Below are 13,701 nucleotides of genomic sequence, written 5' to 3' on the forward strand. Positions count from 1 at the left end.
GGAGCAATTTCTGATGCTGGCACTGAACAGGCTTCTAGAGGAGGGGTGGTACAGGATCTGGTACTCATGAATAAGGAAGAACTGCTTATGCATGAGACAGCCAACTGCCTTGGATGCAGTAATTGTGAAACTGTAGTATAAGTCTTGAGAAAAGAAAGGAAGGAAAAAAGCAGACTAAAGACCCTGGATTCGCTGCAGTAGACACAGCTAGGACTTTCTCAGGGAATGGTAAGCAGAATGACCTAGGAGGCTACAAATGTGGCCATGACAGCCAGTCATCTTCCCAGACTCTCTTCTCTGAGCACCAAACAAGCCATCCCAACGTGAAAGAAAATCAGCAGGCACAGCAGGAGGCCAGCTGACTGCACACAGGATTCCTAACTGACAGAGCTCAAATGAAACAGAAACATAGGTAAAGTGGAACTGGGAACAGGCAACTGGAGGAGAGTATAGATGCACTGTCTGGGTAAGCAGAGGATGAAAGAGGGAGGCCAAAGCTTATTTGGAGTGGATATCGAGGATAAATAGGAAAGGCAAGAGGAAAAGCTTTTACCATGAGCAGAAGACACTCTGGGCAAAGTGAAATTCAGCTGCTAAATCAGGAAACTACCTAGTGATGAAAGGTACAGAAAAAGTTGAGACACCCAGCACTATGGCCATGGTCTTTACTAGCAAGGGCTGCTATCAGGTTTACCTGTTTCTGCATTTAGTAGCAAAGTTTGAGGGAGAAGAGCTACCAAATCCAAAAGCTATCTAGATAAGCTGGACCTACAAAAGTATGTAGGATCAGATAGGAAACATCCAAAGTACTGAAAAGCTAGTTGATGTCTTTGGAAGTCTGCTGGCTACCATCTTTGAAAAGTCATGGTGATTGCTCATGACAGGAAACTGGTAACTTAAAATCAAACAAATAAAACCCAACTGAAAGGCAAGGTGAAGGCAGGAGAGAGTAAAGGATCCAGAGAACTAGAAAATAGTGAGTCTCACCTCATTTGCTGTACAAAATGTAGAATGAGCTCTAAAAGGAAATTATTTCCAGGCACAATGGACATAAATATGACTGGGATCAGTAAACAGACTTCTAAAGGCAAACCCCTGCACTGTCTTAAGCAGAAGAGTAAGTGGCTTCATGGACCAGGGAGAATTGGTGGTTGTCAGTGCTTTGACTTAATGAAAGGTTTTTAACGCTATCTTCCATAGCACCCCAATTATCAAACTAAGGAGACATGGACTGAATAGGCAGGCAAAAAATTCCTTGAATCATGAAGTTCAGAGAGTTTTGGTCCATAATCCTTTATGCCAACTGATTAGGTGCAGTACTTCTCAGTAGACAATTCAGGCCAACATCACCAGATTTGGATGCTAGGACATTTACTGGATCCTCAGCACATTTACACACAATATAAAATGGGAAAAGCAGCCATCATGCTGAAGGCCAGGACCACCATTCAGAAGGACCAGGATCCCAACTAACTGGAGGAAGAAGCCAGAAGTGTTCTACCACAAACAGTTACATTTGATATGAGATTTCTTAATATTTTTCAGCACAGATGAAGAGGGCAGTAATGCTCACTATGCAATCCATGTTGAATTTATAATAGTACTCATTGGAAATAGGATCAATATAAAAGGTCAACCTGCCATAATGTAGTGTGAGAGAAAGATAAAGAATCACAATACCAAGAAAATATTAATTTAAGAGTTTATTTTCATGGTCTTCCTGTTATACAGTCTTTCCATCTGTTTTTTCCTTTACCCCCCCAGCAGTTTTCTGATAGTACATCCTTGACAAAGACTTTATTTGCACATCACCTATTACATGTTCCACTCTCCTGTATGCCATCCTGCTACATTTGGTTTTGACTCTTCTGCTCTTAAGAAAAATCAATTCAGATGCATCTGTAATGGATCCAATAGCAGAAGTGTAGATGGAGTCCAAAATCTTAAAAGCAAGAACAATGCAGTTCTGTGTTGATTCATAGGAATGTTTCTACGTTCCCTCTAAGCAAATGTCCCTGCATCTTTAGAATCATCAGAAAATTAAAGCACTCACACCTCATATATTTCATTATAAAAGTTATAAAGTATGAGCTATAGTTTATATCAAGATACTTACAAGTATTAAGATATGCAGGGTGAAAAAATGAAATAATTTTGAAGGATTTTATTTTCTCATTTCCAAGAATGGAGCAAGTTAACTGATCAATAAATTGGGGAAAAAACAATCTCAGCAAATGTTCTCTATACACCACTACCAATATACTGCATGTTTTTTTCTTTCCATTATTCCATTTTTTTAAGTTGTATTGAGAGGAATAATCTGCTTGAAATATAAACATCCATCAGTAAATTTATGAGAAGAAAAAAAACCAAAGAAAACTGTGCACATATTATAAATGGAGATATGAAAAGTGCCACCATGGATTCAGAAAAATAATACACCAACACATGAAGCTGCTCAAATATGGTACACAGTCAGCATTAATTTTCAAATTTTTCCCTGTATGAAACACATTAATAGTAAGAATCCATGATTCCAATGAAAGTATTGACAAGAAATACTGCCTAAAGATAAAGGATAAAGCTGATTTCACAGGATGTGAACTTCAGCTTCCCAAATATGAGGAAAAGGAAAATTTGAACAATGCTTTGTATTTATATTACCACCCTTAGGTGAATATTGTTTCAGAGGCCAAAACCAGAAATCTAGCTGAAATCTGGTCTACACAAATAAGAAATTCAAGGCTAATATGAGATGTCTCAGCTACTACTGATGTTCAAATAACACACAGCAAATATACCATCGAAAAAAACAAGTTCATTGAACACAACTCATAAGATTGATGGCACCATAATCAGAAATGCATTTTTTTCAGTACACTGATACTAGTATATGAATATGAAATAAGCTCCCCAAGTGTCTCTGATCTGTTTGATACATGCATCCTGTCTAACTATCGCTTCTTAGCCATCAGAATTTCTACAGAGAAAATATTCTGTATGCATGATTAAATCAGACAGTCTGTCTCACATTAAAAAAAAAACCAAAAAAAACCCAGCAAAACCATCAGACTGATGTCTTGGGATATCTGGTTAAGGAAGTATTTCCTTTTAGGGAATCAGCTACCTTGATCAAAACTGTACTTTTGGATCCAACTCCCAATCAGAAAAACGGGTTTCTACTTCCTACACACTCATCTTCATTCACTGTTCAGTTACATGAAACAGATATAACTATTTAAACCTAACACATTTGACAGCTGTATTGTTTAGCAAGAGCCATAATTTGAAAGAATTTGCTGCTATACATATCTGTCTAGCAAATGAATTCCAAATACCAGCACTGTGAAGTCTGTAGCATTAAAAAGTCACACATTATATCTTATAAAATAAATAATTTAAAAATAGATTATGAATGTTTTTTCAAAACTTCTGAAATCTAACAGAACACTTCATCCAATTTCATGTTTGGGAAAAAAAGTTTAGTTAAGGAGTGCTCTGCTGTATTTAACCAGCAAATGATGGCTTATAATGATAGTGGGAGACCTAATATGGAGAAAGCAAGTGTGCTTCCTTTGGAAAACTACCTTTGTAATTCAGTTAATGAAACAGATTTTAGAGTTAAATTTCAATTCCAAATAAAAAAAAAAATTTCTAGAATTCCACTAAATATTTGTAACTCCAGGGAAAAAGAAAACCAGCATATTTTTAATTTTAAATAAAATTTCAGACAAAAAGGGTCTTTTTTCCTGCAAGTGACTAAAACCATTGTTTAGAAAGAAAGTATGAACCCTCTTTTTGACACAGCAATGGAAAAAAGAGGTGTTTGCCAGTACCTGCATGACAACAGAAAAAGCAATAAATACATATAAAAGATATATATATATATATAAAAAAATATATAGCAGCACAAGATGGGGAGAACCAAAAAAAAAAAAAAATCCTTCAGGTGAACCACAAACTTTATGGATGGCTGAAGAAGCAGCACACATTTCAGTGGAAAAGCAATTTGGATTTTTTTTTCCAGTTTGGCTTTCTGGTTGTATTCTGGTGAATAGCTTTTAAGTACTATGCCATGTTTTCCTTCAAATGAACGTCGTTGAAAATTCCTGAAAGCATTCTCCAAAGAGCAAGTACACTGACAGCAATGATGAATAAGCTTAGTAATACAGAACACAGCCACACTTCCAAATATAGTGCATCAGCTGGCTTGACAAAGAGAATCATGCCAAAACTGGCAGTGAGGGGTGTAAATGGATCCATCTCCCTCTCTAATACTGCTATCAAAGAGCAGTTGTGTTGGGTCAGACTTTGAACTGGTTTCCACATCACACACAAAAATAGTATTTTAATGAGCTGTAAAATATGCTTCCTTTTGACTTACAGCTTTAAAAAGTGAGCATGTTTACCTAACAACTTTATAAGGTAACCACGATATGTCCACACAAAACCTTAGACACACTAAAGAACTGCCACTAAGTGAATACATTTTTGTTGTTTTATTTAAAAAATAACCATGACTGCTTTAGCATTTAAGAAACCTAATACTACTGGTATTAGAGAATTTGACTTAATCACTCGACCACATTTCCTTATGGAAGCAATGCCAAGCTTGCATTATAAAACACAGATCTTTCCAAATAATAGGTCAGGAAGAAACTTCCATTTAAACCCCCCAGTTCACTGCAGTGCTACATAGAGCTGCAGTCAGGTTTGATAGGAAAAAAAATTAAAAGGTCTATCATTGAGTACTATAAAGACACCTACCTCTCCCTCTCTTTAACTGGGTAAAAATACAAATTTGCAACCTTTGTTACAAAACTGTGAATATGATCATTGTGCTATGTAAACACTATGTTAATTTTTAACTGTGCTGGATTTTAAAAATTTAACCTACATGATGCTTTCTTTTCCAGTGGCCTCAGAATCCCTGCAGTGCTCTGTCACCCTCCACATCTCCTCCAGGACTCGGAATAGCTTCAGCTTTTACTTTTTACTTTACAGAGCAGTAAACCAGCTACCCAATAATTTGCCAGAGTTTTACAATACCAACCAAGTTAGTACTTCTCACAGCAAGAGCCATCTCCCCAAGTTTAACTTTGCTTCAAGGACTCAATGCAGTATTTTAACATTGCATCTTCTTTAATTCAGATCCTTGCATTATGTTCTCATTATTACATAACAGCTACCACTCCATGCATCTACTTGGCACACATGGGCCAGATGGCAGAGGGGTGCAGATCTAGAATCTGTATTAGAAGGATACATACGGGTAAACAAGGGCAGACAAGGAGGAGATAAGGGAATTCTCAAGCCATGCAAAGAGCAAGGAGAGGTGAGTATTTTAGGTGGTGGTGGGATATGTTCCTTGCCTGCATCAAAAGGGAGGACAGATGAGTGGGATGCACAAAAATGAGGCTTTCATTTTCTTTTTCCAGTTTGACTGCCTAGCCAAAGTCCTCTTCCTTCCTGCTTCAGAGAGGGAAGTGTATCATCTCTTACATCAACATATGATAAGAAGCAAGGGTCTTAAAGGACAAGCTTAATGCTTATAGGCAACTGACAGGAGCTCTCCAATTTGTATGTAGAACACAATTTTACACTTGATATGACCAGTTTGACGCAGAATGTGATCTTTTGCTTCCACTGAAGTTTGTTTTTTTTTCTCCTAAACTTAAATCTTATGACTGTGGCTAAAAAGATAAATACATTTCATAGCAAATAGATGATATCAAGAAGTGTAAGAACAGTGTGGGTGGAGGAAGAGATCTGTGATCTTTAAAAAAAAATTCAGCTTATACATTTACAATGAATGCTATGTTTTCTTCTGAAAACCACCTACATCATGTCACTTGGAAATCACATTAACATTCTCATCACTCCTAAGGTATTAATCTAAATGTTCCCACTAAATAAATGACTAATTAGTTACTGATTCAACCCCTTTCCCCCAGCTCTTTCTTCTTTGATATACTCCGCCCCTTCTCTTCTTAATATTAATTCTCCTCTCCTATGACCGTCTTTTCTTTTTTCTTCCACTTCCTCTACAAACTTGTCCCAAAAGCTGTTCCAAATACAAACGTAATTGCAATTCACTGTCTGTGTATTTTCTTTCTCCAGCACGTCTCAGTTCTTCTGTTTAAGTTGCAAGCTCTTTTGGACCTTCTGTGATTGTATAGTGAAATAATAACAAGGGAGCCTTTTTATTTTTTAAACAGCATCTGAAGTATTTCTGTAACACTGATGATGACACTGATAAAAATGACCTAAAGAAAGCACTAATAAGATTAATAATAGAAGAACCCATATTTTTTCCACTTATGACTGCATTCCACTTAAAATACAATGTGAATTTATGTTTCCCTCAACCACAACCCACACAATTTCCTTGAAGAGCCAGCTTTGATACATGTGCTCCTCATGCAAGATGCTGTACTTAGAATCAGTCCAATGCACAACACAACTAACAAAGAGTGCCCTAGGATCTTCTGCTCTCCCAAAACAACTTGCACCCCTCAAATGCAGTTCCTTCTTGCCAGTTAATCTGAACACTCTATTCTGCATAAAATATAGGCCAGCTGCTTAGGCTTTTCATTTAAACATCAAGTCAAGAAAGCCACCTCCAGCAGCAACCCACAGCTCCATATACTCATGTACTGCAGGAAGAGAGAGATACTGGAACGCACTTATATTGGTTACACGCTGCAGTTTTTTTCCAATTCCATCTTATGAGGTTTTGCTTACCATTGCCCCCTCCCTTTCTAGTGTCTGCTTCCTGGATTCAAGACCACCCAAAGCCACAGGTCTTCCTCCACAATCTTGATTAAAAAACACTTATTACAGTCCCTCATATCTTCCCTTCTACAAAGGACTGCACTGAACAGCATCCACCATCTCCTGGAGAAATAGCGAGAAGTTGCCCTGGTCTGTTTCTTTGTAAAGTTTATAGTTTTAATCATTACTATATTCTCCTTTATTTTTCTTCTCCCTTCATCCTGTCTTCTACCAGAGGAAAAGTAACAGTGTAGCAATCAGGAGCAGGCTACTTAGAGACCTACAGGAAAAGCAGGACAGAGGGATTTTCTCCAATATGTCCATGCTACTTCTTGTAGCCCAAGCTGCAATGCAGTAAGCTTCCCTCCTTCAGAAGGCCTGTGAAATTACCCAGGGCAGCTTCTCCTACTTCATACACAAACTCACTTTTATTTTCTTTTCAAAGACCTGATTTAACCACATGATCGATTTGCAATAGGACTCTGAACATTCTGTCACTCAGGTAAAGCAAATTAAATAGGTTGTCACCATTACTTCTTAACAAGAACAGTCTTCCTGAGAAAAAGTCTTTGAAAGCCTCATGTCTTTTGATTAAGTTATTTCCTTCTCATACCTTTTCTCATCTTTCTCACTTAGCAGATGGATTTTATTCCCTTCAGGAGACAGGTACCATTTACCTCTGTCTGCTCTCTGGGAGACTTGCTTCTCACAAACATTCCTTTTCTTTGAGGAATCTACCACACTTTGCTGCTCTCTAAAGTAGACACAGTACCATATGAACAGTACAATCATCTAAATAAATGTAACTGATTAAGAATAAATTTTTCCCCCAGTGAGGACAAAATAAAGACTTATGCAGAAAATATCTCTCTAGCCTTTGCTAATGAAAAGAACTTACTGGCAAAAAAATTATTAGAAATGTATGCCCATGTTCTTAATGCTTCCAAATGAATGCTTTCCCTTCCTATAGGATGGATTTGAGTACAATTACAGTATATGTATGCCATTGCTTTAAAAACAGTTAACATAAACTAAGTAAACAACAAAAAAAAAAAATGTTAGATAACATTTTTGCTTTTGTACTTATTCAGAAAAATCCAGTTCTTGCAAAGCATCTGTTTTTCAGCTAGACCATCTTTTTACTTCCCATGGACTGTTTACTAAGGCATAAGACAGTCACATGTTTGACACATGCTTCAATAAACCCAGATGTAAAGTTTGATTGTTTGTGAGAAAACTACTTACATGTTTTGTCCTGGAAGAGTTGTTTGCTATGGCAGTGTAATCCCAGAAGAAACACCCCCCTCAAAATATAAAAGAAACTTTGAAAATGCTTAGTCTACAAAACAAGTAAGATTACTTGTTGTCTAGATCTAGCCTCCCAGTGCTCACATAAGAAAACTTCCCAAATGGTAAAACCATAAATACACAAATGTTGATATGGACCAAAATATTTATTAGGCAGTATGTCACAGAAAGTTACTTTGGTTTTACCTGCTATCCTGTGCACATACATACTACACAATGATTAAGTAAAAGTATTCATATGCTAAGACATGAATTAGTGTGCTACCTTTGCTGTACTTAAATGGCTGTGTAAAGATCTAAATATTACACAATTTCCAAAACTAGAGCATGTTATGGCTTAACACAACCTGTTCTACTTGCCATTGCAATGTGCCAACAAGGCTAAAGACCACTTCAGTATGTCATTTCAGACAGCAACTCCTTGGCCATCCTGGCACATTTACCAAGCGTCTTCACGGAAATCTTCATACAAGTGATGACTAATGAGATCGAAAACTAGGACCTGCCATCACCATTTCCTGTATTTTGCTTAGTCAGACTACTTTGCAAAAGCATAAAAAATTAGTTACATTGATAACTATGAAAGCACAAGATAAAATTAAGCAATACTATGTTAATAGAGGTGCAACAAAACACTGTAACACTCAATACATTGCCCCAGAGTGAACAGCTAAGAGTACAAGCTCTGCCCCACGTCAAGACAGCTGATGTGCTTTGAAATTTTGGCAAGACCTTGCATGCAATTAGGACATTAGAATAATGCTAAATATATATTTCCATGTTAATGTTTTTTAACCCAAAATGTACATTTCACATAGCTTTGTCTTGGTTACTAAGAATCATAGTAATTTCAACCGCCAAAAAGAGGCAGCACCTCTACAAATGGGGGAAAGAATTAGTAATAAAACTTTAATCCATTCCAACATTTATGCTACTGAAAAAAAGAAATGTGTGTGTGTGTAGCATTCACTTTTTTTCAAATTCTCTAGAATGCACAGAAAAGACTGATGCATATTGATACATATCACTACATATTTACTGTGACCTGCTTCAAGTAACTGCTAGAGCAGAAGGAAAAGAGCCTAGCTGAATAGCAAAAAACATTCTTGGGTATCACTGTGTAAATTTTTTTTAAGTCCTTTTTTAATTGCATTATAGTCAATAGCATAAATAACACATAACTAGGCAATAACATATATTCCAATTAACTGGATTGTCTCAAAGGAAGAGATTTAAAGCTGAAGACACTTAATGCCAAGGACTACTGTTTAATTGCAACAATAATTCCACATAAGTGGAATGCCCTCAAGCAACCTAGTAGCAATTGGGCCCACAATTATTGCTATGCACTGAAAAATTCTCCTCTCTGTTCAGCTTAGTTTTTGCTTTAACACCTTTGCCTACCCTCTGCTTTCTACACCTACTGCAACTCCAGTGTGATTTACTATTGCCTCCTACACTGCTCCCTTCCGATTAGATAATTACACAGGGCCATCATACTGACAAACCACATCTCCAGTCTCGGCATAGGCAGCACATCCTATGAAGGGATGGCCATGGTCCTGGCACCCTTCTCATGTAACTAGTTCTCATGTTGAAGTTACCCCTCCAAGCAGCCAGGTATATGCAGATGTAACCATACATCACATATGCCACCTGCATTCTACTGAAAAGAAATTACTACCCACAGAATCCTTCCAATATGGTTACAAAATACCTCTTGCAAATCACTCAAATGAAAGGGAAGAAGGAAAGAGGACATCCAGAGCAGAAAACAAGTTTCACTGGCTTTAAGACTTGTTCTAGGCTATGTGGCAACACATTCAATTCTTGCCCTCAAAATGAGTTTCATTATACATTCATGTCTTGTACCAACTTAAATTGGCTGAGTGTTTCAATACCGCTGCTGGAAACAAAAAACTACTTAAGTATCTATATTTGGACACTGAATTGACACTATCCAGAGTGCACAATTAAACTGTGCTTGAAATCATAAATTTCTGAATTCAGCTACAGCTTCACATTGCTTCCTGGAATACCCTGTCCTCAACGAAGGGATTCTAAGCAGTTTTAAAGTAACTGCTGTATTTTTTTCCAGCTAAGAGTATGAAGAGCAGCTGTTCCATCAAGCTTCTGGAGCAGATGAATTCCTTAAAGATATAGTCAGAGGTGGTACTGATGGCACTTCACCTTGACCAGGAGACTATCAGACCACAAGAAACAAAACATGGTCCAGAAATGTTTATTGAATTCCCAGGGCTTCCAGGCTGCAGCCAGGAACTGCAGCAGAAACTAGTACAAACAATGAAAAGACAAGTTTGGAGAATTCCATTGGGTATTTGTGTACCTCTCCCTAACGTTTCCAAGATGTGGGAATAGTTATGCCAGTTTATGGGTTTGCTGTTAAATTATACTGTGTGCCTTGTACACGTCTGAAAGACACCTGACAGAACACGTTGATATAGGATCATGGTTGCATGAAGGCAAAAAGTTAAGAGTGGCACTCCAGCTCCATGAGAATGTGCTGCTCTTCTACCCACACAGAGGGTACACCTGGCCTGCCTTCCTGCTCTGGATTCAAGGCAACATCAGCTCATTGAACACATATAAAAATCTATCACTGCTCATTTGTGGAAATAATGAATGAGAATTACTATCAATCATTCCATGTGAAGCTTGAGGAGAGTTGAGTGCTTTGTCATACAGCAAGGTTGCACAATGGTTGCCAATCTATAAACTGAAGCATGTACAGATTTACTGCAATGCATTTGATAAGAAATACTCCAGGGATGCTCCTTAATAGCTTGGGAAAAACATGTTACATTTTACATTTATAACAGAGCTGCTTTTTTTGCTGGCAAACCCTTACAGAAGAGATCACAGCCGTCAAGCCCAGTTATGATTACACTTCAATTCACTGCAATTTTAGTGTCCTCAAACCACCCGGGGCAGACCAAGCACTCTGCATTTCTAAATCCCAAAAGAGTACTATTTGACAGTTGGGTGAGGAACTTCTGACAACATTTAAGAGTTATGCACATTGAAAAAAATGTAAGAAGTTTCTGCTATGAATGCCTGATAAGTGATGTAATTGAGGGCTTAACAACTGTCAAAAAGTCTTCCAAACCCATTTGCCTTAAGCCCACTCCCTAACTAGTGGTCAAAAGGGTGATTTTTCCAGAAGGTGTCTAGAAGTTTCAGGTAAAACACTGGCAGTTTTCTGATCTTTTTATTCTAGACCTTGAAAATGAAGCAGCATATTCTTTCAAGCCCCTTCATACCTTCTGGCATTCATAGCTGGCAAATTGAGACCTTACAGTCTCTTCCATGTTTACTCAAACTCTGCAGTGGTTTGAAATAAAGAAGCTTTTAACATACACATTTACTGGGCTCTAAGGAACAAGAAAGACACAGCAGTATTAAGTGTTACCTAGCTTCATCCCTGAGCTTTCAGATGTTTGATAAAGTAATAAACAAAATTTATACAGACTACAAGGTTCTGTAAACTGCCATAATCTTCTCAGAATGTTAATCCTCACCATTTAGAAGAATGATAGGAGAATTGCTAAGCTCCACTTGTTTTTCTGGTATGCTCGCAGGTGACAACATAAGCCAAAGAAGAAATATTTTAAACATTTGTTTCAGCACACACATTACAGAGTAAGTACATTGCCCACTCCAGTTCTAAAATATCTAGGAAGGCTATATAACTTTCTGAACAAAGGTATCCTCTCTGTATTAAGGCAGAAAGATTGACCAGCATGTTTTCACAAGGTAACTGCCTCTAGTACACTAATAAACTGTTAACATGTCTGCTGAGAATGTTTTCCTGACCCGTCTTAATTTGGTGCACACCCCTAGTCAATTCCTCAACCCATCACTCTGACCCCCAGCATGCACTGAATCACAGAATAGGGCTGACCAGACCCTACAAACAGTATTTCAAAATGTTCAGATAAAGAGCTGAAAATATTTCTGTAGTCTTTCTACAAATCTCTAGGAAGCCCGAGCTTTTCTTGCCTCTGACCCCTCCAAACCAAGATTTGAATGTTTTTATTTCTAAGTATCTTCCTTCCTAGTTTCCTGGGCCTGTCTCATTTCTGCACAGACAGCAAAGATAATCCACTTGTGCCAGATTCCAGCAGTTTGGATTTTCAACAGTTCCAGGCCCCTGCAGACCCTACGCCTCCCATCTCATCTGAGACCTGCATGGCTTCCTGTGCTGCAGCAAGAATCCAGTGCAAGCAGCAGCCTCAGGGCTGCTGTCACAGCCACAGCCCCATGTCCCTCACCAGCGACACCACTGGGTCTCCTTCGGCCATAAAGGACCACATAAAGGCTGATGGATACTTATATCCATCAGCCCAAAAAGAACATTTGCTCCTACTGAATATAATCTCAAAGAAGGGAAAAAACAGCAGCATGACTCCAGACAAGACTGGCTGTCAGTGTTATGATTCCCAGTTCTTGTAACTGAGTTTCCTGCTACCACAAATAGAACCATTATCTACAAGTCAGGCAAATTTGTAAATTGATAGAGATGACTTCTACTCGGACCGAGTAATTCTTCCCGAGAGACACAAAGGACAGAACTGAATACAAACACCATGGCTATTGTAGCAAAGCTGCACCTGATATCTTGCTGCAGGTGACACTGATGAATCATTCTCCACCTGAAAAAAAATGCATTCTGGGAGAAGCAGCACTTTCCAAAACTAGACCGGTCATGCCCTAGGCCTTAGGCCAACACATCATATAGGGTCAGGACAGAAGTCTGCAGAAATGTGCTCAAACCAGCTTTTGTTATTAACCTGATCTGTCATTTGAGAGTTTTCTGGAAAAGACACAACTTTATCTTTACAGAAGGTAAAATATTCCTCAGAGTTGCAGAGAGTTTTGCTGTCTTGGAGTGCTCCAGTAAAACCCCAGTATGACAAATAAAACCAGCATAATTACACTACTTCCCACTTTCAAACTAGGCATACAACATGCCTTTAAGACTGCAATCACTGTTTACTAGCATTTGCAAAGTTTTTGGCTGTTCATATCACTATATGAAACTCTATACCTTCAAACAACTTAAGAGACCAACTCTCAGACATCACAGAATACAGCAAGCAATTTTTTTATTAGTCTATTCATTTTTTTCTTCTAAATGCCCAAACTCAAAGTGCAACAGGACAGTTTTTTTGTTTTTTTTTTTTACTATTCAGGCATGAATTCAGAGACTCAGTAAGCCAGAGAAACAGTCTGTAGAAGCCAGGCATCCTACAGTGACAGAAGGAAATCATAATATTATCTGTCATTGTCTTGAAAACAGGAATTCTATTTTCAAATAGGCCATTGACAAATGCAAAAAATGTAATTTCATGAGCCCTTACAGGGCTCACTGTTCCCAAGCATCAGCTGGGAACAAATAACCGCTTGAATGCTGACTTTTGGAAATAGAGGCAGCGAATAGATACAATCTGAATCTGACAACCACATGAAAACCCAACAGTCATTTTCTGCAACTCTAAGTTTTACAGTTCTATTAGTGTACTCACTGTATCAGCACACAGAGCTTCTCAAATTGGTCTGACAACATCCATTTTACTTGCTCCTGACTGACAGAATCAG

General features: G+C 38.0%; 1 protein-coding gene across 1 annotated transcript in view; it reads right to left on the reverse strand.

The window, feature by feature from the left end:
• The window catches only part of SETD3 (SET domain containing 3, actin N3(tau)-histidine methyltransferase), a 61,786-nt gene that overhangs the window by 40,537 nt on the left and 7,548 nt on the right, over positions 1–13,701 (reverse strand). The gene's annotated exons all lie outside the window — the stretch shown is intronic.

The sequence above is a fragment of the Taeniopygia guttata genome, chromosome 5 (genome assembly GCF_048771995.1).
Source record: "Taeniopygia guttata chromosome 5, bTaeGut7.mat, whole genome shotgun sequence".
In the NCBI taxonomy this organism is placed as follows: domain Eukaryota; kingdom Metazoa; phylum Chordata; class Aves; order Passeriformes; family Estrildidae; genus Taeniopygia; species Taeniopygia guttata.